Source organism: Thunnus thynnus, chromosome 5 (assembly GCF_963924715.1).
Source record: "Thunnus thynnus chromosome 5, fThuThy2.1, whole genome shotgun sequence".
Classification (NCBI taxonomy): domain Eukaryota; kingdom Metazoa; phylum Chordata; class Actinopteri; order Scombriformes; family Scombridae; genus Thunnus; species Thunnus thynnus.
The window spans coordinates 17646489-17663235 of NC_089521.1; the positions used below are offsets into that span (position 1 = coordinate 17646489).

Genomic DNA, 16747 nt, shown 5'->3' on the forward strand with positions numbered 1-16747 from the left:
CTGGTCTCTGTGTCTAGGACCTCATCAGCACAGAGTCTGCCTGTCCTTGTGTCCCTGCCACTCACCTCCCTGCTCTTCATCTGTCATTCCTGCCCTTCTGCAAACACACCCGTCTGACATTTTGAAAAACTCTGGCATTCACTCTCAATATGGATTTTTGTTGATTATAGCTTTCTCTCTGTGAAGATTGCACATATTATTGACTTTGCAATCCCATGACTATTTGCACAGCTTTCCCCCCCTCCTTATCTCGGCGAAGTCCAGCAATAATATTCACCCTAGTTTCTCATAACCTTTTTTCATTATCCATTCTTTTTTCATATTTTTCTTTTTCCCCCGTTTACTCCATATATTTTACTAATCCCCTTTGGCCGCGACCCTTTCTTTATGCCACCAGAGATCAGAGTTTCTGCAAAGCTTCGGTCACTGATGTCATTAAGATTGGGATCTGATACACTAGATGTCCATTGGTTAAATGCCCCTGGCCTGAACTCCCTATTGTCCCCTAATTCCAAGCGGCAGCTCTGTTTCACTTGCTGCATAATAGCCCATAGGTTAAAGTTCTGCTGCTTTTGCTTTGAATTTACATCTTTCACAGGCTCCAGTCTCTTGTTCTGAGCTGGCGTTTTCTTTTTTTCCTCCTTTCATTTCTAGTGAGCCTCATTGCCTGCAGGCAGCACGGCTGTTTGTGCTGTAGCCTTCCTGACAATCTCCCACATCCAGGCATCTTTTGGAGGGTCAGAGGAGAGCAACTTGACTTAACAGGTCAACGTAAGTGGGCTCCGCCCTTCTCCAGAGGGGAAGCCATGGAGCCCTCCATTAGGAGCTGACCTCCACGTTGCACTGGTCTGGCCCCAGCCAGGGTATCACATGGCTCTGCCTGAGACAGACTGCTCATTAAAGCCTGCTGCCCATAGCAGGATTAGGCCTTTTCATGGTTTATCCTCTACTCTGACAACTGACAATGGGCTAGGATAGCTGCTTCAAATGGAGTGTGCATATGAATCATGGAATTATAATTGCTCTTTCATGATGAGAATATTGGAAAATCTATCCACATGCACAATGCAAAGAATTAATTGGGGTCTGTTTTCAAGGGCACATTGCTACACTATATGAGCCCAAGAAAATGGGAAGGGGAGTAATGAGGCATTTTCAATACAGTACAGCATCTTTTTCCACTGCACCTGTGCACATACCACTGTTTGCACACACAGAGATACCTTCTGCCTGTAACCTTTACCCACCATGATACTTTTACTCAAAGTTTCACTGCACTTAATACACAATGGAGTGCCCTGTTTACTTGTGTTGTGATGTTTTCAAAGAGCAACCCCATTAACAGTGGTGGCCCGTTCCCCACGACCCAGTGGTGTGCACGTTACGGAGGGCTGTAGCTTGGGCGCTGAGTACGAAACTAAGATGACACTACCTCTTGAGCTGTGTGGGAGGGAGAGGACTGGTGATAGCGAGGCAGCAGAGCCACTATCTGCAGCAGCAAGCCCCAGTCATGCTTCCTATTTACACCACAACTCTGTCTGTTTTCATTATTCATATTTCATGTTGTATCATGGCATGAAAGAGAGTTATTTCCTTCATGGTGGATGGCAGGTTACGGCTGTCTCTCAGGTCGCACGGCTTGCAACAAGTTGGGGCGGGGGGTGGCTTTTCTGGATTTAAAGCATCAAAACAACCTGCACAAATAGAAAAGAAATATTTCCCAGGAGACATAATGCCCATTCCTCTGTAGTTATCCAGAACATGTAGCTTTACATAAATCTGATGAATGAAAGCCTCTAAATAAAAATGTAAAGGTAAAATTGTCACTTTTAAATCATTTCTTATGCGTAATGAATAAAAAAAAAATTACCTAATTAAAAGTGTGAACAACACAATCCCCATTTACATATGTAGTGAGGCTTTTTCACACTCATCTGTAATAAACACAATGTGATAAGGACCAGGTATATTTAAAAGGTGTTAATGAACTGCTGATTTAATACTCTCCCTCCTATTTCAAATTATTCCCTTATCAATAACCAGTTGTTATTTTAAAAAAAACAAAACAAAAAAACATTGCATGCTTAAATTGTTTTCTGTTGTTCTGAGTTAAATGGCAGTAGTGTAACAGACTTTTCATTGAAAAGTCAAATTGACAGTTTTATGCAGTATGTCTAGTGTGCATTACAGTTCTGAACTGAGTTCTGAACTCTTAAAATTAATGTATATATTAATAATATTTGTACATTAAATTTTACAGTATTTTTCAGCTGATTAATTTTTAAAAAATCATATTTTGCCTGTTTATCCAAGACTTAATATTGCTCATTTTAATTGTAATGACCACAGTGTAAACAGGTCAAGATGTGCAGGTAATTAATTTATTTTTGTAAGCAAAGGAGAAACTCTTTTGGACAACTGTCAAAAACGGAAAGAGGCCAGAGAAAAGAAGAACTGAAACTCTGGTAGCAACGCAATTAAACTCTGGTAATGAGGTCAGACATCAGATCCAGTGCAAGTGATATCATTACACAGGCTGAACGGATGGGCCGCTCCAGCTGCCATGCTCTTGCTGTGGGATTAGACTCACTGTCCTGAGGGCAGCACTTTTACTAGGCTGACCCCTGCCTGCCACTGGGGCACCAGCCACCCCCTGGGCTCCTGGGGGCTCTGGCCCCCAATCCTGGTGCCAGTGGCACCAGCAGGGCTGCGGAGAAGTGAACTGTGCTGCCACGTGGGATGACAGGACTCGCTACTCCATTAGGAAGCACAGAGACAGGCAGGCACCAGCACACAATCCACCCTGTGTTGCCAACTACGAATTACTGGGTTCCTCTATTTCTGTCAGCTCATTTGTAAAAACCAACTAACAATGACAAGGTGATAAAAGGACATTGTATCAGTGATTAGAGTGCTGCTTTTGAACCTGTTGATGGTTAAGATATGGCTCACAAATAAAACACAACTTCATGCTGTCTTTCTGGAAAAGGAGTCCTTTTGTTTAGTTAAAATCATGGTTCATACTTGCAAACAAGATTGAAATAATGAAACATACAGATTGGTAGCAGTCTAATTTTCTTTCCCCATTGTCTAAAGCCTCGTTTGCAAAGTCCCTAGCAGGAGTCGGCTTAATTTGTCTTTTCTTATTTGGTCTGCTTGTGTGTTTTGTGCTGTTCTCTTTTTGTCTCCCATGATTACTTTGAGGATATCGTTATGACATTCAGCAGCAACAATAATTCTTCTGTTCTAATTCATATCAATTAGTAGGGGATGGTAATTCAAACTGACGGCACAGTGTATCTTGAAAGGCTTGCGGGGATGTTGTGGCGGCAGCATCACTGTGCAGCCAAAAGCCACCCTCCTTTCCCCTTTCTTCCCCCTTTCTGTCTTTCAGTCCACAACAAGGGGCTCCAAGCAAAGAGGACAATACAAGTCGGAGCCAGTACTTTGATAATTAGTTATTGATTGAGAACAATGGCATGGCGTACACTGTCGTATTAGCTAGACGCCAGTAGGTCGCGACACCAAGAGCAGCCATCAAGAAACGAGGGCCAAAACACGCCTGACTCCCCTAATAAGATATTCCTTCATGTTTTTCTCTTTCATTTCCCTCCTCTTTTTCCTTCCTCAGGCATGTTAGTGTTCAGGCTACATGGGGTCAAAAGTATTAATGCTTGTGCACAAACGAGCGCCTGATGAAGGAGAATTTAATTAGAGAATGCCCACTCAAGCTTCTCATACCACATTGCCCTGTTTTTCTTATTTCTCTCCTTTATTGTCTTTGTTTGTAGGACTTTGCATTGCAAGTGTCCAAAGCTATTAAAAAAATGCCATTGTGAATTTTCTGGCACTGGTAGCATTGTTTTCATAACATACAGAAATAGTGACTGCCAAATTAAAAATTTATAAAAATATTATGAATCAGTGTTACACCACCACCGATTCATGAAGCTCTCAGAATTACATTTAATAGTTAGCCTGTTGAATTGTTTGATCTAATCTTGGCCAGGATTTAAGTAAAGAAAATAAACAATATCTGATATTATATTACATATGTGATTGACCTGAGCTGTGTGTATCACTTTCTTTCTGACAATGTGGTAGCCTGCAGTGAAAACAGATGCATTTCACCACACACTTTGATGGCTGTATACTCAAAGTGGCTGGTGCATGTCAGAGATGGTGTCATTTTAGTGAAAGTTTGGCTTTTAACCATGCCGTGTTTACATATAATAGAATATCCTCAAATAATTGGTAGGTCTGCTTGCTAAAGAGGGATATGTCAGGTTTGGCATCGGTGTGAAAGAAGCTCCCTAACGCACTTCACCTGATCCGTGGCCTGTAAAGATGCACCTGGCATTAAACAGACAGGGCAGGAGCGTCAACTGAACAATGGAGGACTGTCAGGACCGACAGCAGGGCACGGCTCTACCATCACTGCTCTGACAGCGAGGGCCTCAGAGGGTAAACTGCTTTGCTGGAACTAATTAAACAGATGAAGTTATGACATGAATATGCAGATGTTGTTTACATTTTACCATATGGTATTATTTCAGGTAATAACGCACAGGAGAGCCTTCCCACTCATTAATGTGGAGGGATGGAGTGAAAACACTGTCTATCAAGAGACACTCGGTGCATGTTCAAGAAATATGATCAGGCTGACACGCGGGTGTTGAAATCTATTTCAAGCCACTCAATTAACATACATGTTGATAGCTATTACAGTTTGATTTAAATTGTTAGTATGCTAGATGCTGGATGGACTATTCCTTATTGAACGTAGGATTTATCACTTTTCTTCAAATCTATCTAAATGAATCCGATTTCTTCCTTTTTAAAGTGTAAAATTAATTATCACAACACTGGCAGTGTCTTATTAACCAGTATGACAATGTTTTACAATAACTAATCCACAGCCTACTATTTGCACTTAAATTCAATAGTCACGTATGCAGTTAAATCATTTTAGAGAGCTGCAGTCTGTAGATATCTTAGCCTCAGCATTCCTGCCATAAACCCACTTTAATTTTCAATGCACAACCTGCATTTAACTCAACTTCTGCATTTTTTCTTTTTTTTCTTTCTTTTTTTTTTTTTTTTTTGCAAAGTGTTAAAAGTAGTAGAACTGTCTGAGTTCTTTTTCCCCATTTTTTGTGTGCAGCCTTACCATTCCCCCGGAGCGGGTGCTGAGAGGTTAAGAGGGAAAGGGCCGATGGAGTCGCGTTTAGTAAGAAGTGTGGGATCACGGGGGCCAGCTGGTGGGGTGATGGGAAGCGTAATTGTGCCCGCTGTGTGGTTAGGGTGGGGGGTGAAAGGATGGGTTGAGAAGCCCTGGAAAAAAGGGAGGGGCGGGGACACCTCAATTACCTGTGCTCCCTCTGACCCCTCTCTCCCTCTGTCTCTCCACGGGCAGACCCACTGTCTGAGAGGCGGGGCACATTTCCACAGGCAGATGCACATCCCCCTCCTTTGTTCAAGATAGCATTCGCTCCTTTTTCTGAGCAGCAGAAACTTAATTGCAACAATATCTTTTCTAATGTGTCTCTCCTTTATTTGTGCTGTCAAAAAAATTTGAATCCCCTATTCTTTAAAAATAAATAAATAAATCAGAGTATTTTTCTGTTATGTGTTTATGTTTGATCACAGAACTTGGCCAGGCGATATTAGATTAAAGATGTACAAAATAAAAAGCAAATTTACCTGAACTGAGCAGTTCTCTCAAACATATTCAGCAGGTTACATGCAGCTGTCATAGTTTATTTTGGAGCTCCTGCTTGGGCTAATACAGTAAGTGACAGAGACTGGTGTAAAATCAATACTTCACAGGAGTGTGATGTCTTAATAAACTCTCTGTGTTGTTCAGACAGGAAAGCTAGACATGTACGAGAAGGACTACAGCGCAGGCCATTGTGAAGCTGTCAAGCCTAGCCCTCAAAAGCAGATGAAGCTGTCAGATTATTAATATATTTATACTGACAGGCCCCAAGTCCACCCCTAAAACCCTCCCCTCTTTCAATGTCTCTCAAAAAATATGCTCAGCTTCAAAGACAGAGGCCACGAGGTTGGATGCAAGGTCAGAGGCCAAATACATTTTGAAAGCAAATTCTCTTCCTTTTGCAACCTGTTTTTATTGCTGTCGCTCCTCTTCTCTGTGGCGACCATTCAGCTGAAACTTAGGCTGAATTGGCAGCAGCTTTCAAAGCGCTTGGCAGCCTGGTGATCCTCAGGAGCTCTCAGCTGACATCTCTCTGGGCTTGTCTATGCTCTGGGGTCAGCGCGAGCCCTGACTCCCAGGACCCACTCACTCAGGCGCTACCATGAGTCAGTCCCGGAGACTGAAATTAAAATGTGAAAAGCTGTGCGACTGAAGGCATTCCTCACCCCCCATGGCATTTTCCTTTCTCTGTGACAGTTCCTCTGAGACTGCTTTTTCTTTCATGTTTCTCTTTTCCCTTTAGATTATTTAACAACATGCGAACAGAGCTGTCAAGGAGAGACATGCTTGATCGACAGAGCAAGGGAGTGTCTTAGTCAACATGGGGTTAAATTCGATTTTCTGCATGTTCAGTACGCTAGTCTCAAGCCAGTTATTGCCTCGGCTTGATGTTTTTTGATGGATCAATTATCCATTATAACATGTTGCGAAGCCAAACATAATGGCAACTATGACACCTGTCACAATCTTCTATTAGGGTAAGGAAATTGAAATAATTTAATGACAGCTAATTTAGTCTTTGTTTTGAATCTCATTATGGCTGCAGTAATTGTGTTCTATAAAAAAAACTGAAAGTGAAATACATGTATGACTGCGCACTCAAAGTAAAGTACCCTGACTACAGCTATTAATTTGATATCTTTGAGTAAAAACAGAAGTGAATAAATTGCGCTTTATCAGATTCAGACAAGCACAAGTTTGAAAAGCCTATAAGATCTTGGAGATTTTTTTTCCTACTTTAAAGTCCAGTTTAGATTAAGTTAAAGTTGAAGATAACACTGTAGAAAATAGAGACAAACACAACCTTTTTAAAGGAAGTAAAGCATCAGTATTAAACACAGATACAAAGGAATGCTGTTAGTGAACATTGAATAATTGAGGACTCCAGAAAAAATGGGGAATATATATTTTATTATCTTTAAATATATGTTGCACTAGACTGCACTGCAATATAAAACGGTATCTATAAAATCAGGCTAAAATATTATTTCCCCCAGCCGTCGGAAATCTTAATGAGAATTTACAATTATCACCGCATCATATTTAAGCATTGCACCACCTAATAAGTCAAAGATATTACTCCAGATCGGGACAAAAGCGCTGAGAGCTGAATAGATGTGATATGCTTGTCAATAACATGTATGTGAGAAAGCTGCGTGGGAGCGTCTTATCGGTACATGTGTGCATATACTTGAATTTGCAAGTAAAGAGCCTTATTGGGATTACCCACGGTACATTCTAGTTGGTATCATAAAGAGAAAGAGGGAGTAGATGTGTGTCTCCTTTTTTTGTCAGGGATTCGGTAAGCTCTCTGTCAATGGTCTGGAGTTGAATTGCCTTGGATAGCTCCCCTCATTCCATGGAATGATCTCAGACCTAATTTACTGGGCAGCTCAGGATCCAAAGCATACAAGGCTCTCCTCTGCATAGAATGTGTGAAATAGATAGAGCAGCCATCCCTCAGATGTGCTGAAGTAATCTTCAGCCAGAGCTGGTCCAGCAGGCCTCACCCCTAAAGGGATTGATGCAGTGTCAAAACCTTTGGCTCAGGGGTCATCCTCTCTTCTTGCCTCCCCAATCTGACAAAAGCTGAATTTCTTTCCCTCACTATTCGTTTCTCTTTTTTCTTCTATTGAATTCATCAGTGAGAGAGGCATGAGATGTGAGATGTGAATGAAACATTTTCATTAGAAGGGAGGAGAATCCTCGGTCAGAGACAAGGCCGGAGCTGATCTGAGCCAATGACATCCCCACCAATCCTTTCTTTCTCTCTCTCTCTTTTTTTTTTTTGTCCTGCGTACTTTCCCCAGCTGTCACTCTCTGCGGTATGTGGCAAGCTGATTGAAATCAGCACTGTGTCAGGGCCGTCATATCTCAGAAAGACATAAAACATGCAGAAACATCAATAAGCAACAGGCCGCTGACAGCTCTCCGGCACCGATGCCGGCGAGGAGAGATGAGGGGAAGGTTAGGACTCTGGGGGGATGCTGTGCAGTTGAAGTGTCTTCTTCAGGCTTCACTGAGACCCAGGGAAGACAAGATAAAGTCTATCAGGTTATCGCCCAGTTCAAGTTGCTTCTCGGACAGCAAGGCCACTGGGACATTGGATGTCAGAGGATCTGTGCGTGTGTGTGTAAGCGTATGTGTGTGTGTACAGTAAGCGTGTGTTTCTGTTCGTCTGTGGGCCTCATACGTACATATATGCTCATGCAGGTGTACAGTATTTGGGGGAGGGGGGGGGAGAAAGACGTCTTGATTTTGCTCAGGGAAATTATTTTTCACTGCACAAATAACATTGTGTCAAACTAAATGTAATTTTTGTTATATAAGTTCAAGCTGTCTAATGAATATACTGAATTTTACTTCTTGGTTATTGTGTAGATGTCAAAAAAATGCCAAAAATATATATATATTTTACACTATAACATGACTAACGAGCCTTTTTTGTCACGTGCTTATAAAATAAGATTGTTAACGGACTAGTTATACCCAGTAGTGATGGCCAAGAGATGCTTTGGGATTTTCAGTGTCTATTTAATTCACTAATGGGAGGTAAAGGTGATAGTCTGTTAGATCACAGCCTGACACTACCTCTTACCACTGCTAATTAGGCAAGTTTTTAGCACAGAAAAACTGCTGAATCTCCTGTTACTTTCACCTGATAATGGTCATCACGGTGCCCTAACCTACCTGTTTAGAATCATGATACCGGACAAATAATCAGCTACACAGAATCCTGACTTTGACGAAGTAAATTCACCAGTAATTAGCATGACACACACAAGTCGATGAAGGGAGTGGAGTTTTGGCTGAAGTTGAATTTTCCCCAAAGTTGAAGCCTATTATTTTTGTTGTTGATGGGTTAATGTTGTGGACAGGCGCCCATCTGCATATCAAATGTGACTCCCATTATTTTATGTTTCTCTCTGCTAACAGCGCCTCCCAGCACTCCTCCATGTTCTCCTCCATCTGCCTCCTGTCCATTGATCAGCCTTCCAGGGCATCAGTCTGTTTAACATCTGCTACAAGTTCCAGCAGCTCAGGTAACTATCTAACTGCTCTCCACCGCCTATTGATCTTCATGTCCACCTGCAGGAACATCTGTTTCAGCATGTCGTTTGTCAGCGCAACCAGCTACCTTGTTTCGCTTCACGTCTTGTCCACTTTCACTCACTCTCTCTCACAAAGAGATTTGTCTGTTAAGTTGCTGTTTGCATTGTTCTTATAATGTAAAGTAAATTAGTCATTCATAGTTGTTGCTTCTTGGCAAAGAGTGGGTGTGGTAATTGTACTGGAAAATTAGTTAATTTTTAAATAAGTATTTCTATATTTAATTATAATTTAGTGTAATTACCCGGGTTCAGGCTGCACATTTAGAGAAGCTGCTAAAACTACTGAGCCTATAAAGTTTAGTAATTGCATTTTAAAACATTTGTTGTATCTTTCACATATTTATACAGTATTCTTGATTGAATATTTTATTATTCTGCAATATAAAACAAAATAATTGCAAATTATTATATTTCTAGATGACATGCACAAAAGCAAACCACATAATAAAATCTATTTAAATGTAAAAATGATTTATTTTACTTAAATATGATGTAAAAGGTGCTGTAAATTATATTTTGAGAACAGCTGTTGTTCACTGGTTTACATATCATTAAAAGAAAACAGCACACGTTCTAATCATTGTTTTTAATGTTATGAGAGAAAGTCACAGGCCGATAAGAGCCTCGCGTCTTAGAATTTGTCTCCTTCACAGGCCTCCAGAGCTCAGAGGAACCGCTGTTGCACAGTTTAATTTGCTCTTTTGTAATGATGGGGCGTAGGTTAGTTAATTTCAATTTTTGATTTCAAAAGCTATCAAATACAGCTCAGATGAGAAATCAATTTTCCCAGCTGCCCTGGCTTTGTGGTGAAAAGAACTCCCGCCATTGGAGAACAGCCTGTCACATGACCGAGTCAGGGATTAGTTCAGTAGGCCCATGTTGCCACCACCTCAATTACAGGCTGCCTCTTGTCATTTACCTCCATAACATCTCATTCTCAGACACAACTCATATTTAATTCATGAAAGCCACCGCAAGAGTAATTGTAATATAGATTGTTATAGAAAATTTAGACCCAATGTAGGCCGCAACTTTTTGCTTTGCATGCAAGCAGCAGTTATTTCCTGTAATTTGGGATGAACAGAGAATGAACAGTGAATGTCTAATTTAGGAATAATAATTTCAAAAAATACTCTTAAAAAGTAAATAATTTAAAATGCCTTTTTTTTTTAAAACCGTGATCGTGTTGAAGCAACTTCATCATACAGCAAATTATGGATATTTTTTAAACAAAATGATACAAATATGGCAAAAATGGCAATGATGATTTTAATTGGAATAGTTGTCTTGTGTCACGCTGTAGACAATGACGATCATCAGCGCCATCATTAGGACTGTCATGTCATCAGCCGCCTGAAAAGGTGACTCTGGGCGTTTCCACTGACAGTAAACATTCACCTAAATAAGCCCTGTTCAGTTTAAGACAGTCTTTGATGTACAATAGATAGACCTAACTAGTGGTAAAATTGTCCCATACAGCCTATATTCTCTCTTGTATCAATAAATCACATTTAAAAAAAAAAAAAAAAAAAGAGACGCTTGGTTGTTCAAGCCATAAACCATAAACAAATAAAGGTATAAACTGTTGAATGAGTACTATTAAAACTATTTTTCCTTCAAATAATTGCTAGAAATTCCTTTTTTGATACATGTTACTAATTGTTGACACTACAAGAAGCTCAAAGCATCTCGGACTGTGTGCGTGAGCATATTTTTCGTTCTTATGAAGCTTTGGTTTGGAAATTGAATCCATTCCAACATTTCTTTTTTGTCAAACGAACCCTCGTTCCCTTTGCACAAACCAAATTGACAATTTGTTCTGTAATAAAAGAATCTCCCTTTCATGTGGATCGGTTCATGGCACACAAAGTAGAGAGGAGGCAATTTCTGGACATATCATGAGATTATATCCGTTTGACAGTTGCGTTATTCTATGTGGTTTCCATGACAACTGTGGGTGAGGCCTCCAATAACACCAAACTCAGCTGTCATCTCTTCACCTAAAAGCTTTGTAATTGCTCTCATTTGCATACTACAATTAAGTGTGTTAGCTCACAGCAAGAACAATCAACCTCCACTAAAGACTGGGGATAGTATAATTATTATATCAGTGGATTTGTATAAAACATCACTGACGAGTCTTTGTTTGACGTTGGTATTGTACTGTCAGGCAGTTTCCCCACATTTTTTCATAAATATACATATTTCACAGACAGTGATGGATAATGTATAGGCACTGTTTAAAATGTTGTGATTACCATTTTCAATGTTTCTGCGTCGCTTTATTATCACATAAAAGTTCTATTTTAGAAATTATCATTTAGGTTTCTGTCTGTCGGTTAATACAGTGAAAGATATTTTTATCCATTTTTGATAGGAGACTTTTTGACTCAGTAGTGCACTTGACTAGCTAGAAACAGAATGATTTGCAGTAGTGGGAGACAGTTTGAACTGCTGATTGAATGGAAAGGTTATGTGCACGGGGCTCTAAGCATTGTTTCTCTTTCCCTCAGATGCGCAGAGGCTATAATGAAGAGCTCTTGAACTCCCAGTCAGAGAAGCTGTGACAGGAGTTCAGGAGGATGCCTCTTTGGCTTTACTGGACGTATGACCCACACACACACACACACACACACACACTCACACAGGCACACATGCACCCAGAGACACACACAGACAGCAAAACACAGGTAATACAGGAATCTGAATGAAGCTGTCACTCATGCATAGTTTCACAAATCATCACATTTTCATTTAAAGTGTTCAATGTCCAATCTTCCTACTGATATTGGAAAAACATCAAAATCTACCCCTGTGTTTCTGTGCTTTTATTACCTGTTTTTCCTGTTAATATTTTTTTTGTGGGGGGGTAACAGCTCTGACATGAAATTAGAGGTTAGAAAACTTTATATAAGAAACATCTTCATAGAGGCCTAACTCAAGTTTGTGAACTATAAAAGCAGCCGCATTTCCAGCTTTCTAAGGTTTATTGTCAAGCCTGTGATACTGCAGCACATCTTTGGGCAGGTACATTTAATTTGGAGTTTTTGCCTTCAGGCCCTGAATTGAAATGGAAGACCAAATGGCACGAATGGCAAGTGCACCATTCCTAGCTCTCTGCAGCCTCCCAACACAAACTGGTCAAGCAGAAATGAGACCTGCATCAATTTTAATTTGTATTTATCCTGCTGATGACCCGCTCCTTTCACTCTGCCGTTGGAGGCACAAATTACACCCATCATAACTCTGATTCTAACAGCCCACGGTGTGCTATCAGAAAATTAACATGGTTATATACCACCGGCGGGTTCAAGGTGTCACAACACAATTATACAATCATGCAACCTGACCAGCTCTGACTGGTCGCCAGTGTATGACAACTAAGCTGGAGGGCTACACTGTCTGTCACATCCAGGCGGGTAAGATAAGTTCACTGAAGAGTAGACTGCGCCTCAGTGTCTGCTTCTCTCTATCTAAATCAGTTAAATATCACAAGGCTGGTGCAGTCTGGGGTGATTTTTTGGGGGAAGTATAAAGACCTGCATCTGAACTTATCTTTGACTTGTCAGGTTTTTATTCGGTACAGCAAATTGAGCTTGCAGAATTTGTAAAAACATAGATCAAAGTGATATACCTCGGGCTGTATGTGTATGATTAATACAATTAAGTCATCAATAAGGAAACTTAAATGTAAAACTGTTATACGTACTGCACTGCTGTGCAGCAGCTCACTGTGACTTTCAATCAACCCTAATCCTTGTATCTCATAAAACTTAGACCAAAAAAAAATGAAGGGAAGCTCCCCTGCCTGGATCCCCAGTGTGCTCTCAGTGTCAAGCCATTAGGCTGTGTGAAATGAGGTGCCACTCATGAGTTATAATGCTGCACATCTATAGATGCAATGGTAAAATATAGCCCTTCAATGCTCAGTTCTCTGTTGGAGTTGGGAAAATAATTCTGCTCTGATAGTGGTCCATTCAGCAATATCCCAATTCAAAGTCACAAAGATATGAAGAGGGCTGCTGGATAAATTCAAAATAATCCACTTCAGGACAGTTGGGAGATTAATGGAAAAATGTGTGTATGTGTGTGTTTGCTTGTGTGTCTGTGTGAGGATGACGACTGATGAATAAAATATATCAAAAACCATTGTAGCGCCAAAAACTTTTGCATACTGTAGGATGATATTACTAATAAGATTATCAACCTGGGCGATGAAAAGAAAAGAAACAGAGGAATAAGGAGAATGACAGCTATGTGTGCACTCCCAGAAGAAAGAAAATGCCCCAACTATTCCTTAAGAGCCAACAGAAGAGTTGGATATAAGCTCTCAGGAAATCTTTTTGTATTCTAAAGTTTGTTCATTGAATCCAATATGAAAGCATGTCAATAGAAAACACACGTTTATATAACCATTTGTTACAGAACTCCAATCAATGAAAGTTTTACTGACTACTGCTATACTTAGAAGCACATAAAAAAGCACGCTAACAGCAGTCTGTTCCTCTGAAATATTTACCCAGAGGTACTGTAGATGTAACAATGATAAGGAAATAAAGCTAATAAGTGTCACTTTGATGTGACAACAAATTATACATGGTTCTATCAGATCTCATTTCCATTCCACAACACAGAGACAGAGAATACCCTGAAGCATGGCTGTTAATGGGAGCCTCTATCAGCCATCGTGGAAAGCCTGCCTCATTACTCACTCCAGCACAACTGTGCCCAGGGTGGTCGATTTCCCCAACGGACACTGGTTCACAGACCAGAGAGGCACTGTGAGGCATATGACTTGTTTTTCAATGGGCAGGGCACAGATGCCGTTATGCTGCAAGTGTGTGAAATCGTATTATCAGGAAATTCACTTTAACAAAAACATTTTGAATTAAAGAGAATCAACAAAATAAAAAAAATGCATTTTAAAATATGAGTTTAACGGTATTTTTAAATGTTTTATATTGAGCCTAACTTAGAATTATTGGGCTGAAAAATTTATAGTTGAAATGTAGCTGATTTTTTTCCAGCCTACAGAAAATTGCCCTGTGTAGCTACAATATAACCAGCTACCACTCATCTTCTTTGTCATTATACGTCTGATTCTATACCACCTGATTGTTATTCAGAAAGAATTTTCCATTCGGGAGGGTGCCAAATACACACATAACCTTCTATCCCTTCCAACCTGTGCAATGAATATTTTAAAACCTTAATGTGTATTGGCCATCTGAATTTTCAGCCCAAGTCTTCCCTTTGTCCACATTATCTTAGGGACCTGTTTCCCACTATTGTGGTTGTAACTGAGCTTCTTGCACTTGGGTTATTCCACTTCACAATTTGAAATGACTGTTGCTCCCTGGTTTTACTCTCTCTACCCCTGTTTTAGCTTCCCTGACAAAGTCAATAGGGGGCATCCCTCATCTGTCAAAAACAAACATCAGAATACTTCTCATGCTATTTGCCTCTTTTCCCGTCCTCTTCTTTTTGTGTAGTCTCTCTTGCCGCCTGTCGCACGTACTGCAGATCCGCAGTTTGTCGCTTAGTGTAGATTATGAGATTATTGGTTGGGTTGCCTGGCGACTCTAATCAACATAAGCGAGTAAGAGCAGTCAAAACATATAAGCGAGAAAGTCCTGAAGAAGTAGCTGACCCTCTGGTGACTCTCTCACCCAGAGGGGTGGCAGCAGCGCTTGCTGTGTGTGTTTCAGTGCAATCTGTGGAGCAGATGGCTGGAGTCCTGGGCAGAGAGCAGCAGGTCTCAGCCTGCATGTCACCAGGATGATGTGAGCTGGCTCCCTCCGAGCTTTAGTTAATACCTTCCTGTATCACAGACTTGTTAAGGGTGTGGGCAAAACTTACCGCCGCTTTACAAAAGAACAACACTCTCTCTCTCTTGTCTGTCTGTCTGTCTCGCTCTCTTGCTTTGTGCTCTCCCTCCCTGGTGGTAAATGTTTACTGGCATGTTTTACCCTTAACCTCTGTGTGAATATATTGATTTTCTGGTTGGGTAGTATTGTGAAAGACACCATTTAACACACTTGTATTTATAGAATTTATAGAATTTTATCAAAGTATATGTAATTTTATAATATGGTAACTTTTGTTTTATTTAATTAAGAAACTGTTTATGGTAAATTAACCAGATGGGAATGTTTATTTTTTTGAAGAAAATACCTGACAAATCAAGGAATTGATGCAAAAATTGTATAAAAATCTAACATTGCCATAAAACAGTCCTGCTCACACTTACAATGACCTAATACATCCAGAGATATTAAAGGAATAGCTACCATAGTCTAAAAGGTATGACAAATGATACATTTATATCATCTCACAGCATATATCATCATATCACACATAGATAGACTTATAGAAAAAGTGATTGATTAATATGACACACATTAAAGATATAAAGCAGTATATATTGAGTGGCGTACCCTCAAACTACAAAGTCAAAGAATAATTATGGACATTAGTGTTTCTCTATTATAAGATAATGTCCCTGGCTAAGTGGTTTTACATTGACTTTGACTGAATAGTCCCTTGATATGATAAAAATAATTAAAGGAAAATTCAGAGCGAGGTAAACAAACATTTGCTCGACTTTTGTTCATCCTTCTCTCCCTCTGCCTTTTAGGCTTTAATCTTGCTTACTGGCAGGTAGAGCAGGAGAGGCCGTGCCTTGTGAGGTGGAAGTGGTGCTGCCTCTCCTCCTCTCTCTCCTTCTCTCTCTCCTCATTTTATATAAAGAGTGGCAGCAGGCAGAGTGACAGACTGCCCCAAGAGATGACACCTGTCACTGAGGGGAGTGCTGCTAATCTACAAGCCTCATTTTGTTTGAACTCTTTGTCACCTTGCCGTCAAATCCTCATCTTCTCAGTCACTGCCAGCTTCCCTCCCCTCTGCCTCTCTCCTCGCTCTGCTTTGCCCAATCTCTCCAAACTATACAGTACCTCCACCATCACCACACACAGCACGCTCCTCCAGACAAACCAATGTTCTCTGGTGTAACATATTCCAGTCTACAAACATTTATTTATCAAATGAGTATTGTACCTGCTTGTATTGTTTTGTCTATTTTGGATTATTTATAGATAAATACATAGAGTGATTTTTGAGAAAGTCAAAAATAGTAAAATCTTGGCAGCTCAATGTCTTATTCAGACGTGTAAAATTGCTTATGTACCCCCAGCGTATGAGAAGATGAGGCGTCCTTGTTCAAATGTTTTTATTTTCCGAACAAAGCCCCATTCATTCATATTGAGATTTGTCTAAGTTAAAGTGATCTGAATAGAAATGCAGTCTGGAGTGGCCCAGTCTCTATGGAGCAGCACACTCCACCCCCTGGCCAAATATCTATATTGTCCACTTCTACAGACTGTGCTTTGTAATTATAATATAATTCATTATGTCTATG

General features: G+C 40.2%; 1 long non-coding RNA gene across 5 annotated transcripts in view; it reads left to right on the top strand.

Annotated features, from left to right (window-relative positions):
* LOC137183001 (uncharacterized) overlaps positions 1–16747 on the top strand; it is a 100443-nt gene that overhangs the window by 58866 nt on the left and 24830 nt on the right. For all 5 annotated transcript variants that reach the window (XR_010928404.1, XR_010928406.1, XR_010928405.1 and 2 more), the window contains exons 4-5: positions 9155–9261; positions 11844–11935. This is a non-coding gene — a long non-coding RNA (uncharacterized lncRNA). The remainder of the gene's footprint in view (positions 1–9154; positions 9262–11843; positions 11936–16747) is intronic.